Genomic DNA, 15,388 nt, shown 5'->3' on the forward strand with positions numbered 1-15,388 from the left:
GAGTCCGACCCCTGTGTGCTGTGAGAGCATCCCCGGGTCAGCCTCTGCTTGGATCCCCCCGTGGGTGGGGAGCTCACTGCCTCTCGGCGCAATCCGCTTTCCTGCCGCCTTCCTGCACTGCTTCGTCGCTCGGCTTCTGGCTGCGCACACTCACCTGTCAGCCCCTGCGGGCGACGGGACCGTGTGCGGTGGGGTGTGCGGTGGGGGCTCAGGGGACCCCGGCTCCGCCGCGTCTCTCCCGCCCCGGAAGGCAGCGGTTCTGGCTGTCCGCCCCCATCCGGGCCCGGGAGGCTGCACCCCGTCCCCTGGCTTCTCCTCCTGGGAAAATCGGGGCTGGGAGAGAGTGACGCTCCCCTCTGGAGCGGGGGGTGGGGGGGGTGCTAGGGAGGAGGAAGCGGACCAGGCAGGCCGAGCCCCCTCGGTGCCTGGCGGGGGGGGGGGGGGAGGCCCTAAGCCCCAAGATGAGTTAGAGGCTCCCTGCTGCTGCTGGGGGTCGCCCCTTCCGCCCCTGCCCTCCTCCCGAGGCCCCAGCCCGGCTCCTCGCTCAGAGGGCAGAGGAGGCCCGGTGCGGTCTCCGCACGGAGCCGGGGCTGGGATCCCGGGGCCTGCCCTTCAGGGACCCGGGGTCCAGGCGGATCGGGGCTCGGTGGCACCCCGGTCCCAGCCCCCTCCCTCCCTCAGCCCAGCCCCACCACCGAGTCTGCTGGAGCCTCCGGGGTTGCCATGGAAACAGGACGGCCTCTGCGTGCGCATCCTGGGCGATCCAGGCCCCTCCTCCCCTCCAGGAGTTCAAGCCGGCCCCTCGGTGGCGGGAGGGAGGGGGGAGGCTGCACCGAGGGCTCCGACCTCCTTTCAACAAACACATACAGATGAAGAGGCAGGTCCAGAGAGGAAAAGCAACCAGCTCAAGGCCACCCAGCTCCCAAGGGGCAGGGTGCTGTCTGGCTCCAGAGCTCACCCTATAGGCGCCTGGGTCCCCCGAGGTCAAGATCCAGGGGCCCCCCCCCGGGGGTTGAGGGCTCCCTAGGACACAAAGCCCCAGGATGCTTGCTGTTTGGGGGGGGAAGAGATGTCTCTGCCAGCAGGGACCCCACCCCCCCTGCCCTGGCTGTGTGACTCTGGGTGGGCCCCCTCTAATCCGGGCCTTGGTTACCCCGCTCACAAATGAAAGAAAGGCTGCGTGAAGGGGCACCTCTGTTAGGTTGCCGGGTCAAGGGGCAGCTCTGTTAGGTTGCCGGGTCCCTAACCAGGCAGGGCGCAGTGCTCCTGCTCGACTCCCTGGACACTGTGCTCCCCGCTCCACCCCCCTCCGGTATGACAGTGCTCTCAAGGGAGGCTCTGCTCCCAGTCTCCCCTGTGGGATAACCCCGTCCGGGCTCCCCATTCCAGGGCCCACGGCGTCGGTCCCCAGGAGGGGCTGGCTGCCAGGGCAGGCGGGACCCTGCCCTACATGCTGTGGGGCCTGGGCAGATCGGCCCTGGGAGGCCGGCTTGGGCCCGGTCCCAGGTCGGGGGAGTAGCCCCGGGCTCTCGCTGTGGTCGGGATGCCCAGCTGCCCCCAGAAGGGCCAGCCGTGCCTGACAAGGGAGGCCATGCCACCAGCTGTCCCAGCGCCGTGGGACGAGGGCTTGGGGGCGCTCAGGGAGGCAACCAAAGTGGGGACGATTTGGAATGTAGTCGCTAAGCCAAGTGTCAGCATTCGCCGGGTGGACAGGACAGAAGGGGACAGGTGGGCGGAGCCTCCCAGGAGCAGGAGCCGGGGTCTGGTGGGTACCTTCCTTCCTCTGCAGAAGGGTGTGGACAGGGGCGCCTTCAGAGAAGGAGGAAGACCGGGAGAGCAGGGACCAGAGTCAGGGGACACTTGTATGGCCACAAGGGAGCGGGGAAGACCACCTTGTCCCCTGATGCCTGCCCCCCCCACCCCCGCCCCCGTTCCTGCCTCTGCAATCCATCCATCCCGTCCCCCTGCCCGGCCCTGAGCCCTGGTCAGTCTGTGCTCGGCAGCGAGGGCCCCAGACAGGGAGGAGGGAGGCACAGGACACGTTTGTGAGGTGCGGCCACGCTGTGAGACACCGTAACGGTGGATGCAGGACTTGTGTTACGACCACAGAATGGGGGCGCCTGGGGGGCTCAGTCGTTAAGCTTCTGACTTCGGCTCAGGTCATGACCTCGTGGTTCGTGGGTTCAAGCCCCGCGTCGGGCTCTGTGCTGACGGCTCGGAGCCTGGAGCCTGCTTCGGGTTCTGTGTCTCCCTCTCTGCCCCTCCCCACTTGAGCTCTGTCTCTCTCTCTCTCAAAAATAAACATTAAACAAAGTTTTTAAAAAACCCCACAGACTGTAGGCCACGGAGAGGGAACCTTACCGCAAACTGTCAGCTCTGGCTAATACCGTATCCACACCAGCTCATCAGTGCCGGTGGTGATGATCAGAGAGGTACACGGGAACTCGGGGATTTCTGCCCAGTTTTTCTGTAAACTTAAAATGGCTTAAGCAATAGTCTATTAATTTTTTTTTCAAAAAGGTCAGGGGCCAGGGTGGGAGTAAGGGAGCCCATGAGCCTGCAACCTGTCCCAGCCCCCGAAGCCCCCTTCGGCTTGCGCCCAGCTCATCTGAGAGCACTGCAAGGCTGTCCCCAGCACTGCGGCAGGGTGGCAAGGTGGGAGCAGCTGCTTTCTAGAACATTCCAGCCTGAGCTCAGATCCCCAAGGCCTCCAGAGGCCCTGTCTACCCCAACAGCCGGCGGGGGGGTGGGGATGAGGGAAGTTGAGGGTTCGGCTCATGGGGCTGGAGGGCGTCTACAGCCAATGAGGGGTGAGGCAGAGGTGGGGGCTCCAGAAGGAACCTCCTTCTACTACAGGAGATGCTGGGGACCTGGCCTGGCCTTCACCATCAATCTTCCCACAGCCAAGGCTGGGACGAGGTCCACCAGGATGGCCCCCAAGAGCCAGGCCAGTGTGGGCTCCGGGCCTGGGGACCCAGGTACCCTGTGGCGGGCAGGCAGGACCACGGAGGGTACCTCCATCCATCGGAAGTCCCGGGAGAGCTCCTGCCTCCCCGGGACCCTGAGGAGGACGCCCATTCCCGTGGCGTTCAGAGGCAAGGAGACCTCAGGTTTCTTTAAAGGCCTGGAGAGAGGAGGAGCCTGGAGAGAGCGGGCTGTTTCTCTCTGACCTGCAGCTCCTTCATCATTTTCTCTCCTCCCTGTGATTATCCCCTTGGTGGTGAAAGGAAACGCCCCACAAGGAGATGACCTCCCTGGAGGAGGCATCCTCTCGGAGCTGGGGGAGGCCAGGCACAGCGGGGACCTGCTTCCCGCAGCCCCCGGGTGTGGGCTCTCCCCTCCAGGGCCTCGTGGACAACTGGAAGGGTGGCCAGTTGTCCCGGTTTGCCTGGGAAGGAAGTCCCGCGTCCCGGGTGAGTGGGGACGGGTGTCACCCTATACACGAACTTCTGAGTGTCTCTGGACCTCCAGGGTCAGCTGGCAGGGACCACGCACCCCAAAGTCCACCTCCTCCTGGGGTCCCCGCCCCCCGAGCACCCATGTGGTGCCCGGTGCCACCTCCCTGCACCAGGCCTCGGGCTTCTGTTCAGACTCTTCCCTGTGGAGACCCCTCTGGACCCAACACCCCAGTTCTGTGCTATGTCCCCCATGGACAGCCCGGGCAGTCGGCCTGCCCGGACAAGTCTGTTACCTTGTAACGGAAGCGGGGGGAGACTCTAACTCAATCACTATCTCTGCCCACAGGTGAGGACTCCCCACCCAAGCAGAACAGGGAAGCCCTTTGCCTACTGTGGACGGGGTGGGGGCGGTTCCCTCCGGATCTCTTTCCAGCGGGGGCCAAGGCCAGGCCTCGCTGACCCCCCCGCGGCACGTGGCCCCTCCACACCCGACCACGCCGCTCTGGGTCTCGGGGTCCATCCACCGCAAACCCAGACTCCGGCTCTGAGCGTCCCCTCCTCCTGACCCCGGGGCCCCTTCCGAGGAGCGGGACTGGTTCCTCTCGCGCTGTGCCTGCCCCAGGCTTCATGGCCTGGCGGTGAGGAGGCCTCCGCCGTGTTCCTTGCCGTCCCCCGAGGCCCCCCGCCCCCCCCCCACTGCAGTCTTGTCCGTCCCGTGTCTCAAAGATGTTTTATTCGGACTTCCCGCCTGCTGTGCTGTCTCCTGGCATGTGACTGGGGAGTCCACACCTTCTCCCCGTCCCCCTGCCCTGCCCCCACGCTCCCCGGCTCAGGGTCCCCGTGCCCATGTCATCACCACCCTCAGCTCCTCCCCCGCTCACTTTGCCGACCCGGCAGAACCCCAAACCTGGCCAGAGCCACCCCACGCCGCCCCCTCCCTCAGGGCTGGCTGTCCCTCCAGGGCAGAGATGCAGACCCCGGGTGTCTACCCGTCCATGCACCTGTCGTGCTCATCTCCTGGACATTGGTCTCTCCTCTGCAAGCACGCGGCCATGCCTTTCCCACCTCCTCGGGGGGCTGGCAGGGCATGGGGACGGGGAATTTAGAAGGGGGTTTCCCAAAGTGGCAGGCAGAGCAGGGAGACCCCAGGGAAATGGCGCAGCCCCACCTGGAGGGGAGGGCTGGAGGCAGGAAGGGGCGAGAGGGGCAGGAATGGAGCCAGAGGGGAGCAGGCGACCCCCCCCCCCGACCTTCCGGACCTCCCTCTGGCCTCGTCCAGGGGCCCCCGGGGCAGGCGGCCCGAGGGTGAGGGAGCAGGATGGGGGAGGCTGGGGGGGGGGTCTTTAGCATGACTCACGGGTCCCCACCTACTTGCTGCAACGTGTGTCACCCCAGATCAACACGCTGGTCACTTTCGCGGCCACTGGCAGACGCGCAGGGTGTCGAAGCACCCGAGCCCCCCGCTCGCACGTCCTCGGCCGCGGTGGACCGGACAGAGGACACCCCCCCTCCCGCCTCAGCTCCCACTGCGAACGAGCGCCTTTGCCACAGCCTCCTTAGTGCCCCGTTTCCCACGTCTCTGCGCGTCGGTCGGGGGTTTCGCGGCGAGCCCGGCCCCCGAGCCCCGTTTGCCGAAACGCTGGCCCGTGTCCGGAGCGCGGGAAGACTGGGGCGCGGGAAGCAAAGCTACAGGCCTTCTGGCTGGAGTTCAGTGTTAATCAGGCAACAGCGTGTGTCCAATAAGCTGTCTTTAAAGACGAGCACACGTAGAACAAGGCTCGTGGTGATCGGGTGATGAAAATGTGGCCAGCGGCCAGCGGCCAGCGGGGACCTCGCCCCGTGGGTCCCAGGGACCAGTGGCCGGCGGGGATCTGCAGTTCAGGGTTGGCTAATTCAATGTGCGTGGATAGCACAGCACAAACCGCGGCCGATAATGAGAATCGAGGTTCCTCTCATTTCACAGAACACGCGGGACGCTGGCCCCAGAGCCCCCCCCCCCCCCCAAGCCCCACGGCCCCCCGCGCCTCGGCCCCTCTCGGCTGCCCTCAGGCACCCCGGCCGCTCGCCGTCTCCTGCTCGGTCGCGTCTTTCCTCCTTCCTGGGTTCTCCTCATCCCAACCCAGGAGCTGAGAGAGGACAAGGACAGAGGCCTCCGGAGACCCAACTTGCCCCCGCGTGGGGGCCGCTTCCGGCCTCCAGAACGAGAGGACACCGGTCTGTGGTGTTTTGTCACCGCAGCCTCGTATACCAGGTGCCCAAACAGGTATCTGGGGTCCCGTGTTCCCTGCCATCCCCCACGGCACAACCCACGCGTGCAGCGGAGGGCGGACCGATGCACAGACCACGGTCCATCCACGCAAGACAATATTATCCAGCCTGAAAAAGGAACGCGGCCCGGATGGGTGTGGCCCGTGGAGCAAGGCAGACAAAAGGCCACGTCCCACCTGGTTCCACGAGTGAGGAATCTGCACACACAGGGAGCAGGGGCCGAGGGAGGGGCTGTGGGGCCTCCGCTGAGGTCGGGACGCATTTTGGAGCTGGAGGCGGTGGCACAGTTTTGTGGATGCCACTGGGTTGTTCACGTCAATGACGGAGCAGACCAACCGTCCCCTGTGGGCCCCAGCCCCCCCCCCCCAGCCCCCCTCCCCCAGCCGGCTGCCCCGAGTGGCGCTTCCTCTCCCGGAAGTGAGCCTGAATCGCCCATGTGTTGGTGAAACGGCAGCTCTTTGCCATGACCTCCAGTTTAGGGCTCTGACCTGGAGCTCGCCCCCGAGCCCCAGAATCCCAAACCTGCCCGCCGGCCTTGCGGCTTCAGGAACAGGTCCCTGAAACTCAGCCTCCGAAACGGAGCTCCTGGCTCCCCCTCCCGCACGCACACCGCCGCTTCCTGCCCCAGGGATGGCACCCTCTCCCCTCTGGCGGTGACCACCGTGACCACTGTGACCACCTGCGCTGCCCCTGCCCTGCCCCCACCCCCCCCCCTCCCCCAGGAAGCACCCCCAGATTGGCAGCCTCTCTCCCCCTCCCACCTGCCCTCCGCCCCCTTGTGGACCTCGTGTCCTCCAGGGGACGGGGTGGGGGGGCCGGCGCCCTGTCCTCAAGTGCCCCAGGAGAACACAGCCGTTTTGTTAGCGGCTGCACCCCGGCTCCCAGAGCGGCGCCAGGCCTGGGGTGAAGCGCTCCTTCTGCCATGACAGGTGACCGTCACGGTTCCAGGGCTGAGGATGAGGACATGTGGCTTGAGAGCCAGCGTTCGTTCTCCCCCCAGCGCGTGCCTTCTCCCCCCCCATGCCCCCTCTGTCTCCCCTCTCTCAGGATGGATTATAGATACACATACACATACAGACAGATGCGGGCATGGCTAGATACAGATGCAGCCTTCGGGAAGGATGGCCGGGGACCGGCTGTCAGGTTCCTCCTGGGCCCCCTGCGGCCAGGAGAACGCAGGTGCACCCTGAGGGGCCCAGCTCCCACCATCGGGGTACCGGGGGCGGAGGAGAGAACTCTGATGGTGGGATGCTGGCTGGTAGGAGGGGCCCCCAGACTCCCGGCGTCTCGCCTTGAATGTCCCGGCCTACTCCTTGGATACGTGGACTTTGCTGGCCCGGGTGCATGTGGCGGTGGGTGGGTGGGGACCCACTCCTTGGCCCACCCAGCTCGCCCACCCTCCCCGGGCTGCCCAGGCTGGCGGGGACGGCCTGCAGGTGACCCAGCACGGGCCGCTCCCCGCACTGGACACCTGAGCCCCCCAGCCCCGCCTGGGTCAAAGCCCCCCTCCCCGCCATGATCGATTGGGAGGGCAGATAATACTTTGGACAATGATTTTCTTTTCTTTCTCTGTTTCCTTTTTCCCCCCCAAAGAAATGAAAGAAATCTGTGGTTTGCAAATCTGCTGACCCGGCAGGAGGCGTAAACTGAATCACCGGGAAGAGGCCTGGGCCAGGGGATGGAAAACACCCAGAGGCAGATTCCGGCCTGTTGTGGGAAAAAGTGGGTCACGGTCAGAGCTGTCCTAAGGAGGGGCTGCCTGTGAACAGGCGTGTGCCAGTCATGGGGGCAGGGGTCCGCTGTCCTGAGAAGGGTCTCTCTGGGTCTAAGGCCTTGCCCTGATGTCCATCCACCTCCCGATAGAGCTCAGCACGTGCTTCTAGATCCCTCTACCTCTGTAAGGGGACCCCCTGGGCGATGGGTCAGTCCCATCGTGCCCTGGGCCTCGGTTTCCTCATCTGAGGAAAGACTTCCCATCTGCCTCGGCGGGAGCCAAAATGGTCCAAGGACCTGGGTCCTGCATCATCAGCGGGCCAGCACCCTGGGCTAGGCGGGAGGCGTGAGGGTTCCGGCCCCGTCTCTGCACCAGCGGCCCCAGATGGCGGTGCTCCCGCGAGCCTTGCTGACCGCTCGCTCATCCTCGGTCTCTCTTACTTCCAGAGGCGTCTGCTCCTGTGATCACGGCCCGTCTGGGCACTGAGGCTCCTGCTGGGCCCACGAGGGGTGCGGACAGCCTGTTCATCCACATGGGGTCTGCGTTCCGGGTCCCCCGCCCTTCCCCACTGTAGCCCCTCCTGGCCTCCCCTCCTCCGTCCACTCCTCGTTCGGGGCTGTCAGCTGCGTGTTCCCCGAGCCCTGGCCTCCCGCGGATGCACCGAGTCCCCACCCCTCCATCCCTACCCCCAGCACTGACCACAGCCTGGAGCCTCAGACCCGCGTCCTCCCGCCTCCCCGGAGGCTCAGTGGCGTCCCCAAACCCGCCTCTTCCTCTTCGTTCTGTGGGGCTGGGGGAGGGCATCGGAAGGCTCCAGGGCCCAAACTTTGGAACTCTCCGTGGTGCGGTTTCCGGAAGAGGCCGGGAGGCTGGGGGCGGGGGTGGGGCGGCGGGGGCCGAGGAGGAGGGAAGTGAGGCACGCCGTCAGCGGGTGTTGGGTCCCTCTGGGTGGTCGGCAGAGCGCCCCCGGAGAGCTGAGGCCGGGGGATGAGGTGGTCGGCCCCGTGGGCTCTGGCTCTGTCCGGGGGATGTCCCTGCGCGCAGCCCGGTGCCCGGTGGGTGGTGGGTGCCCCCCGCCACGTGGGCTGTGGCCGGCGTGGCTGGCCACGAAGAGGGAGGCACGGGGAGGCACTTTGCACCAGATGCCGTTGCTAGGTCAGTATTACTATTTTGTAGCGCAAGCGGGAGCTGGGCCCTTGGCTCCGGGTCGGGAGCTGTCCCCGCCCGCCCCCAGCCCCCATGCCAGTCTCCCTCTGCTGCCCGCCCACACCGGGGGCTCTGGCGGGCTGTGCGCTCATTCGCTCCTCCCGCTCTGTGCTGTGTGGCGGGGGTTTCTCAAGCGATGCCCCCGGGGAGCCCGCCGTCCTTCCGCCTCTCCCCACCCTCCCCCTGGAAATAGAGCCCGGCCCTGGGGGAGAGCCCAGCCAAGGGCGCAGTCTGGCGGTCCCGGACCAGAAGTCCACTCCTCTGAAGGCCATCGCCGAGGCAAGAGCGCGGGGACGGGCAAGAAGTCCTGTCTGCAAGCGGCCTCTGCCAGGCCTGGATGGGCTCCTTTGTCCCTTTGTGGGATGCAGGTTTCTCTCCTTTGTTTTTGTTTTTAATTTTTTTTAATGCTTATTTATTTTTGACAGAGAGAGAGACAGAGCATGAGCGGGGGAGGGGCAGAGAGAGAGAGAGAGAGAGAGGGAGACACAGAATCCGAAGCAGGCTCCAGGCTCCGAGCTGTCAGCACAGAGCCCGACGCGGGGCTCAAACCCACAGACCGAGAGATCATGACCTGAGCCGAAGTCGGATGCTCAGCCAACTGAGCCACCCAGGCGCCCCTGTCTCCTTTACAATGGGAATAGAGATCTGTCTGTCTGTGCCGTGGAGGGGACCCAAGGGCCAACCCACACTGCAGTTACCGGGGTGCACAGGGCTCCGCCCCGGGAGGGGCCCCCCTGCCAGCCCCTCCCAGACACACCCCCCCCTTCCTCCCGAAGGTCCCGACCCTGAGCTCTCTCTGCACTGCCACCTGCTCGCTGTGTCCTCCTGCAGAGACTCTGGGCGCTGCAGGGGCTGCTGGGAGCCTCCGACCCAGGGTCTCAGCCCGGGCCAGGATGGACCTTCTGGTGGTTTCTGTGTGCTCCAGCCTGAGGACGAGGGGGCAGGGCAGCCGGGGCCTTGACACTGGTGGGGGGACCGTCCCATGCCGAGAATCTCAGCCGGGGATGCTGGCAGCCCTCTCCCGGCCCAGAGGCCTCTGGCCCTTGTTGGGCCCCCGTCTCAGATGGCTGTCTTCTCCCTTGGCGCCCACGGGGCCCGGAATGGCCCTCTGAGTTTGCTGCTGCTGCCTCTTCCCTCAGGCTCCTGCCTATTTGTTTGAAGAATAAGGAAAGTGTGTGTGGGGAGCCTGGGCGGCTCAGTTGGTTGGGCTTCTGACTCTTGATTTCGGCCCAGATCAGGATCTCAGGGTTTGCGAGTTCGAGCCCCACATCCGATTCTCTCTCTCCCTTTCTCTCTGCCCGTCCCCTGCTCGTTCTCGCTGTCTCCGTCTCTCTCTGTCTCTCAAAATAAATGTGAAAGAAAAGAAAAGCGTGTGTACGTGAAGGTCTTTCCCCGTCTACCCGCCACCTGCAGTCTGTGTACCGTTCTGTCCTCCTACCCGCCCCCCACCCAGTCCCCCGGGCCTCCATTCATCCACCCCTCTCGCCCATCCATCGACAGCACATCCATTCATCTTTTGCCTTTTGCGTCCACCTATCCAATTACTCAACCACAACACAGCCTCCCAGGCTTCCACAAATATACTCACAAATCTACAAAGCCTCCCCCCCATCTACTCATCTGCTCCTTATTCCAGCTTTCCTCCCACCCAGTCGTCCACGCAGGATGCCTGGAGCGCTCGCCCGCTCCACCCCAGACCTCCGCGGGCCCCGGGTCCTCGGACGTGTGTGCAGGCCACCCCGACTCACATGTGCAAGAGTGAAACCAAAGAGCAAAGCGTCAGAGCTGCCCGTTCTGTGATGTGCTTCGGGGATCCCCGTCGACATCCGGACGTGCGCAGGGTGACCCCATCTGTGTGCCCGAAGCGGTGTTCCCAGTGGAGCGCGGGCTCCGAGGACCTCAGTTAGAATCGGCTGGGGCGGTGGCGGGGGAGGGGGGACACTCATGGCAAGTCACCGAATTCTAGAACGGAGATGGAATTTCTCATGGAAAGAGTCCAAAGCCCGCAAGCCGTGCCGCTCACGTCTTAGGGGTTCCTTCTGTGCTGTTTCCGCAGCGAGGGTGCTGAGGCCCCGGCCGCCCCTGGCGCTGGGCTGGGAGATGGGATGCAGTCAGAACAACACGGTCACGCCCACAGGCACCGTGCGATCATGGGGGAGGGGTAGCCTAGCGTCCACCAGGGGACCGCACGGCGGTCCAGGGAGCCAGGCTGCCCTGTGACCATGCTGCTTCGCGCTAACAGGGTCCTGAGGAGCGCGGAAAGGAGGGTCCTCTCCCAGCACCTCCCCAGGTTTGGATGCACTTTGGGGCGGCGGGAGGTAAGAGGGGCTTGCGTTAACAAGGGCTCTCCGGGACGGAAGGGCAGGCGAGGGCTGGGGGCCGTGGGGTGGATGGAGGGAGCTGGTGGGAAGGGGGAAGGGATGTAGCCTCACGTCTCCCCCGGGACTCGGGGCAGGGGGACCGAGCCTCCTGGCGGGCGGGGGGAAAGCAAACTGGACGTCTGCAGGTCGCGGTCAGGACGCCACGCCCTAGACACCCAGGAGCAGCCCAGAAGCGGGGGAGCCGAGCCCGATCCCACGGTGCTGGTCCCTCTTCCGAGCGAGGAGACCTCAATGCATCCCCGGCCGCCTTGACCTCAAGTCCAGTCCCCCAAGTCCCCCATCGCAGTCTGCAGAATCATTATTTCCCAAACTAACCACGGACCTTCGTGCTGATTCCCGGGAGACCTCGGGGCTGTCCGGAGAAAGAGCCGCGGCCAGGGCATGGGAGACAACGGGGACCGTCCAGTCTTAAATCCCCACTCTGCTGCCCCATGACCTCGGGCATGCGGCTGAACAGTCCCGCTTCCTCTGCTCTAAGACGGGGGGGTAACGGCCGTGCCCGGCCCACAGGATGAGGCGCGCTGGGTGGGGGACAGCGTGTGCTGTGTCCCAGCGGGCTTCCTGCGAAGAGGGGGCCCCCGGGGTTGGAGTCCTACGCTTTTTCTTGCGTGAAACTCTAAATCTTGGGTGATATGATTAGGATAATCCTACGGATGAGTTTTGAGAACTCAGTCTGGCCGCAGGGAGGGCATTTTCCCAGGGACCTGCTTCCCCAAGGAGGTAAGACAGCATCTCGCTGATTTATTGTCGTATTTACAGAGCAACGCTCAGGGCCCGGGAAGCCCCGTGTGGCAGCGGTCCTCGCGCACGAGCAGAATGGGGTGCTGGCTGAGGGGGAGAAGCCGGGGGCCCCCCCCCGGGTTTCCCTAGGAGCTGGATGGAGGCCGGGGAGCCACGGACCGCGGGGGCTCCTGCCGCCTGAGCCCCGGCATCGGGTAAACCGCGTGGCTGGGCTGCCTCGGGGGCCGGTTGGCACACGTATCCGGGGAGGCCTTTGGCCCGACTGCGTCAGGCCCCTCTGTGCACCCCCGTGTCTCAGGTGCCGGACTCTGAGGGCACCGCAGCTCTGGCCCCCGGACCGCTGGCCACCTCTTCCTCCTTGCCCCCAGCGTCCACACGGGCACACACAAAGTCAGGGCACCGTGACGGATTCCAAACCCTTCGTGACAACGACGCTAACTTTCCCGTGGGGCTCACCGCATGTCGGGTGCCATTCCAGAAGCTTCCACATAGATTAGCTCACTCAATCCTCAGAAGAGCCGCACCCGGTGGGACCACTGATCCCCATTTTGTGGATGGAACATGGTGTCCACAGTCACGGGGAGGAACAGGACCCCCAGTGGACACCCGGGGCCAGGAGGACGGAGCCCGTGAGGGCGCCCAGAGCGGCATTTCCTGTGTGTTCGTCCGCCAGAGCAGGCCTGCAGCGGCTCGCGGGAGGGGTCCCTGCTGGGCAGCTCCCCTCCACCCAGGGCAAGCAGCCCCGGAGGGAGGGACTGAGGAGGGGCTGGTGACATGAGCACCAAAGCAGCACCCCGACCACGGGCCCCGGGCGATGTGGCAGAGCGGCTCCAAGGAAGGCGGGCTTCCTGTCTATGCGTGCCCCAGGGCTCCTCACTGGGGCCCTGACTGCACGCGGCACTCAAGGCCCTGCCTGGGGGCCGGCACGGTGTTGGCTCTTCCTGTGGCCCCCAACTCTGCTGATCTGCACCACAGACCCTGGGGACTCGGGGTCTAGCCCCATTTCACAGGCAACGTGGCCTTTCTTCCCCAACCGGCCTTTCACCCAGACACACGGGAGGCGTCGCCACAGGGCTTACGTGCTTCCCTCCCGGGTCCCAAACACCTGAGAGGTCTCTTATCTCTTGCGCTGCAGGGAATGGGCCCCCAAAGATGTGTCCACGTCCCGACCTCTGGAACCTCAGAATGTGACCTTCTTTGGAACGAGGGTCCTTGCCAATGCAATTGGGAGAGGGTCCTGGTGACGTGGGCGCACCCTGGGTCCCCGGGTAAGCGTTGTGTGAGAGACACATAGGAGAGAAGACACAGATACGAGAGCAGGAGGCCGCGTGAAGGTGGAGGCAGAGGTCAGAGCTGGAAAGGCAGGAAGAGTCCTCCCCTCGAGCTTCTGGGAGGAGCTCAGTGTGGCTGACACGTTGTTGCTGGACTTGTGGCCCCAGGACTGCGAGAGAATGAATTCTGGTTGTTATAAGCCACCTTGTTCGTGGTAATTGGTTACGGCGGCCACAGGATACTAATCCTGCCCCCCTAAGAAGCTTTGCTGTGTCCACTGCGCTCAGGAGGCTCAGAGCAGCAGCGTGATTTGCCCAAGGACACTGGGCTTCATGTGCCTGAGCCCCTTCCTTGCTCTGGGCTCCTCAAGGCCAGGATTCGGCCAGGATTCGGCCAGCGTGCGGGGACACAATCTTTGTGTTCCTTCTCGGATCCTCAAACACCCCCTTTCTCTTGGTTGGCACCCGCCCGTGCCAGACAGCCTCCCCCTACCCACCTTGAACCTGGAGACCGCTTTCCAGAGTGGCCACTGAGAGATACAGTCAGAGAGGGCAAGTTAGGAGACGGGGGAGGGTGAATAAGTAAGTTCCCCTCCGAAGACAATCCCCAGGAAGGTTCCTCTGTGCAGCTCCTACTGAGAAGTGCCTTCGTGGTGAACGAGAACGTCTGCCTGTCTCTTCCTGCTCTTTGTCAAGGGGCAGCCGGTGCAGGAACGCATAGGTCACAAGCATCTTTCCTTGTCTCGCTTCCCTTTCTCCTTCCTCTCGCTGTCCTGGCCTTGACTTCTCATGTGAAGTGGCAGGGACTTAACCCTTGCCTCAGGCTCTGCTTTCTCAGGGACCTGGCTGAGATGGGCAGTCTCACACCCTGCATCCCTCAGCCTGTCAATGGCCCCTCTAGGTGTCTTCTCACTCATCACAAGCCTCATCTCCCTTCTGCCAAAATTTGTCCCTTGAACTGGAAGACGGCAGGATAGACAGGCCTTGAGGTCGTTCTTTCTGTGAGTCACGAGCCCTGTTTGTGTATTTATTCCTTTCTTCATCGAAGAGGGATGGTCTGGGTGTTCTGGGAAGGAGACGGCCAGACGGAGTTGGAGGTGCAGAGATTCAGCGACGTGATGCTTCTGGAAGACAAAGGGGCAGGTGTGGTCGGGGCGACCACCTGCCCAAGGGGGCGAGAGGGCCTCAGGCTACGATGCCGCTCTGGGAAGACCTTGGCCGGCTCCTGGCTGCTCCAGGGTCAAGGATGCTCAGAGGAACCGGGGCCCGCAGGGAGGGGACGACCCTTGTTCCCTGCGATCCTCAGTGATTGCCGGGGCTGCTGGGGAAGCGTGTGGCCTCGGCCCCAAAGCTGAAGCCAATCCTGCAGGTGGGTGGTGGCCATCCCTGCCCACCAATATGGAGTGTCCCTGTGCCTGGAGCCGGGGACACCCACAGGTATCCAGCGCAGCAGGGGCACCCAGGGGCCAGGGAGCCGTAACACGGGCTGGGGAGGCAGTCTGCCCAGACTCTGGAACTCCGGTGTTCTCGGGGGGGGGGGGTTCTGTCACCTCCACGCCCCCCTGACAAGCCCACCCTGCCCCACTGACGTTCATCTGGGCCCCTTCCCTCTCCTCACTCCTGCACCGTCCTCGGGAGCTCTGAGCTCACAGAGGCCCGGGTTTCCATGGCGGCCAACCTCTTCTCTCTGGTTGGCGTGTTCCTTGTTCGGCACAGCCTGGGGCGCAGTGCGGGGGCGAGGCCACACTGAGCCTCGGTGGGCTCCCTCTTCCAGCTGAGTCATTACTGGCAAAGCGTGGTGAGCGGGAGACACGGGGAGGCCCCCATCCTCCTTGCTGGCGGGACCTCAGGCAGAGAATGGACAGGTGCCTGAGGATGATGGTGATGGCCGCTCCACTCCCAATTTTATGCCAGGGGACCAGAGGCCTGGAGACGGGCGCGTCCTGGGTCACGGGGCACGGCCTTTCCAGCCTGCCCCTGCCCCTGCTCTGCATCACCGGCCGGGCCTTCTGGTGCTGGCTTCTCAGGGACGGAACCCCCGGGGTGGCCAGGGAAGCTTCTGGATCTTCCCTAGGGTTCCTGTCAGGGTCCTCCGGAGAGGTGGCTCCTGTTCCAGATGGGGCGAGCTCTCCAGCTTGTCGGCACCTCCTAAAATGCCTCTCTCCTAGCTCTGTCCCATGTCCCATCGGGAGCCTGCTTTGGAGTGATTTGACGTTTGGGGAGAAGAATTAAAGAGGCGAATGTTGGGGAAGCACTTGGTGGCAGAAATCCCGTCTTCCCACAGGTGCAGCCGTGCAGCGCTCGTGGGGTCTGATCGGTCCACGGGGTGCTGTTTTCCTGTGCAGGTTTTGGGGGCCCCGTGGAGAGCCAGGCCCTCCCCTGCAGGCAAGCACAGGCATCAGCCACTGG

At 64.6% G+C, this 15,388-nt stretch overlaps 1 long non-coding RNA gene across 1 annotated transcript in view; it reads right to left on the bottom strand.

The window, feature by feature from the left end:
* LOC125923934 (uncharacterized) overlaps positions 1 to 432 on the bottom strand; it is a 7,702-nt gene extending 7,270 nt beyond the window's left edge. The window contains exon 1 of the long non-coding RNA XR_007458199.1: positions 155 to 432. This is a non-coding gene — a long non-coding RNA (uncharacterized LOC125923934). The remainder of the gene's footprint in view (positions 1 to 154) is intronic.
* Positions 433 to 15,388: the final 14,956 nt, after the last annotated feature.

This window comes from Panthera uncia, chromosome B1 (assembly GCF_023721935.1).
Source record: "Panthera uncia isolate 11264 chromosome B1, Puncia_PCG_1.0, whole genome shotgun sequence".
Classification (NCBI taxonomy): domain Eukaryota; kingdom Metazoa; phylum Chordata; class Mammalia; order Carnivora; family Felidae; genus Panthera; species Panthera uncia.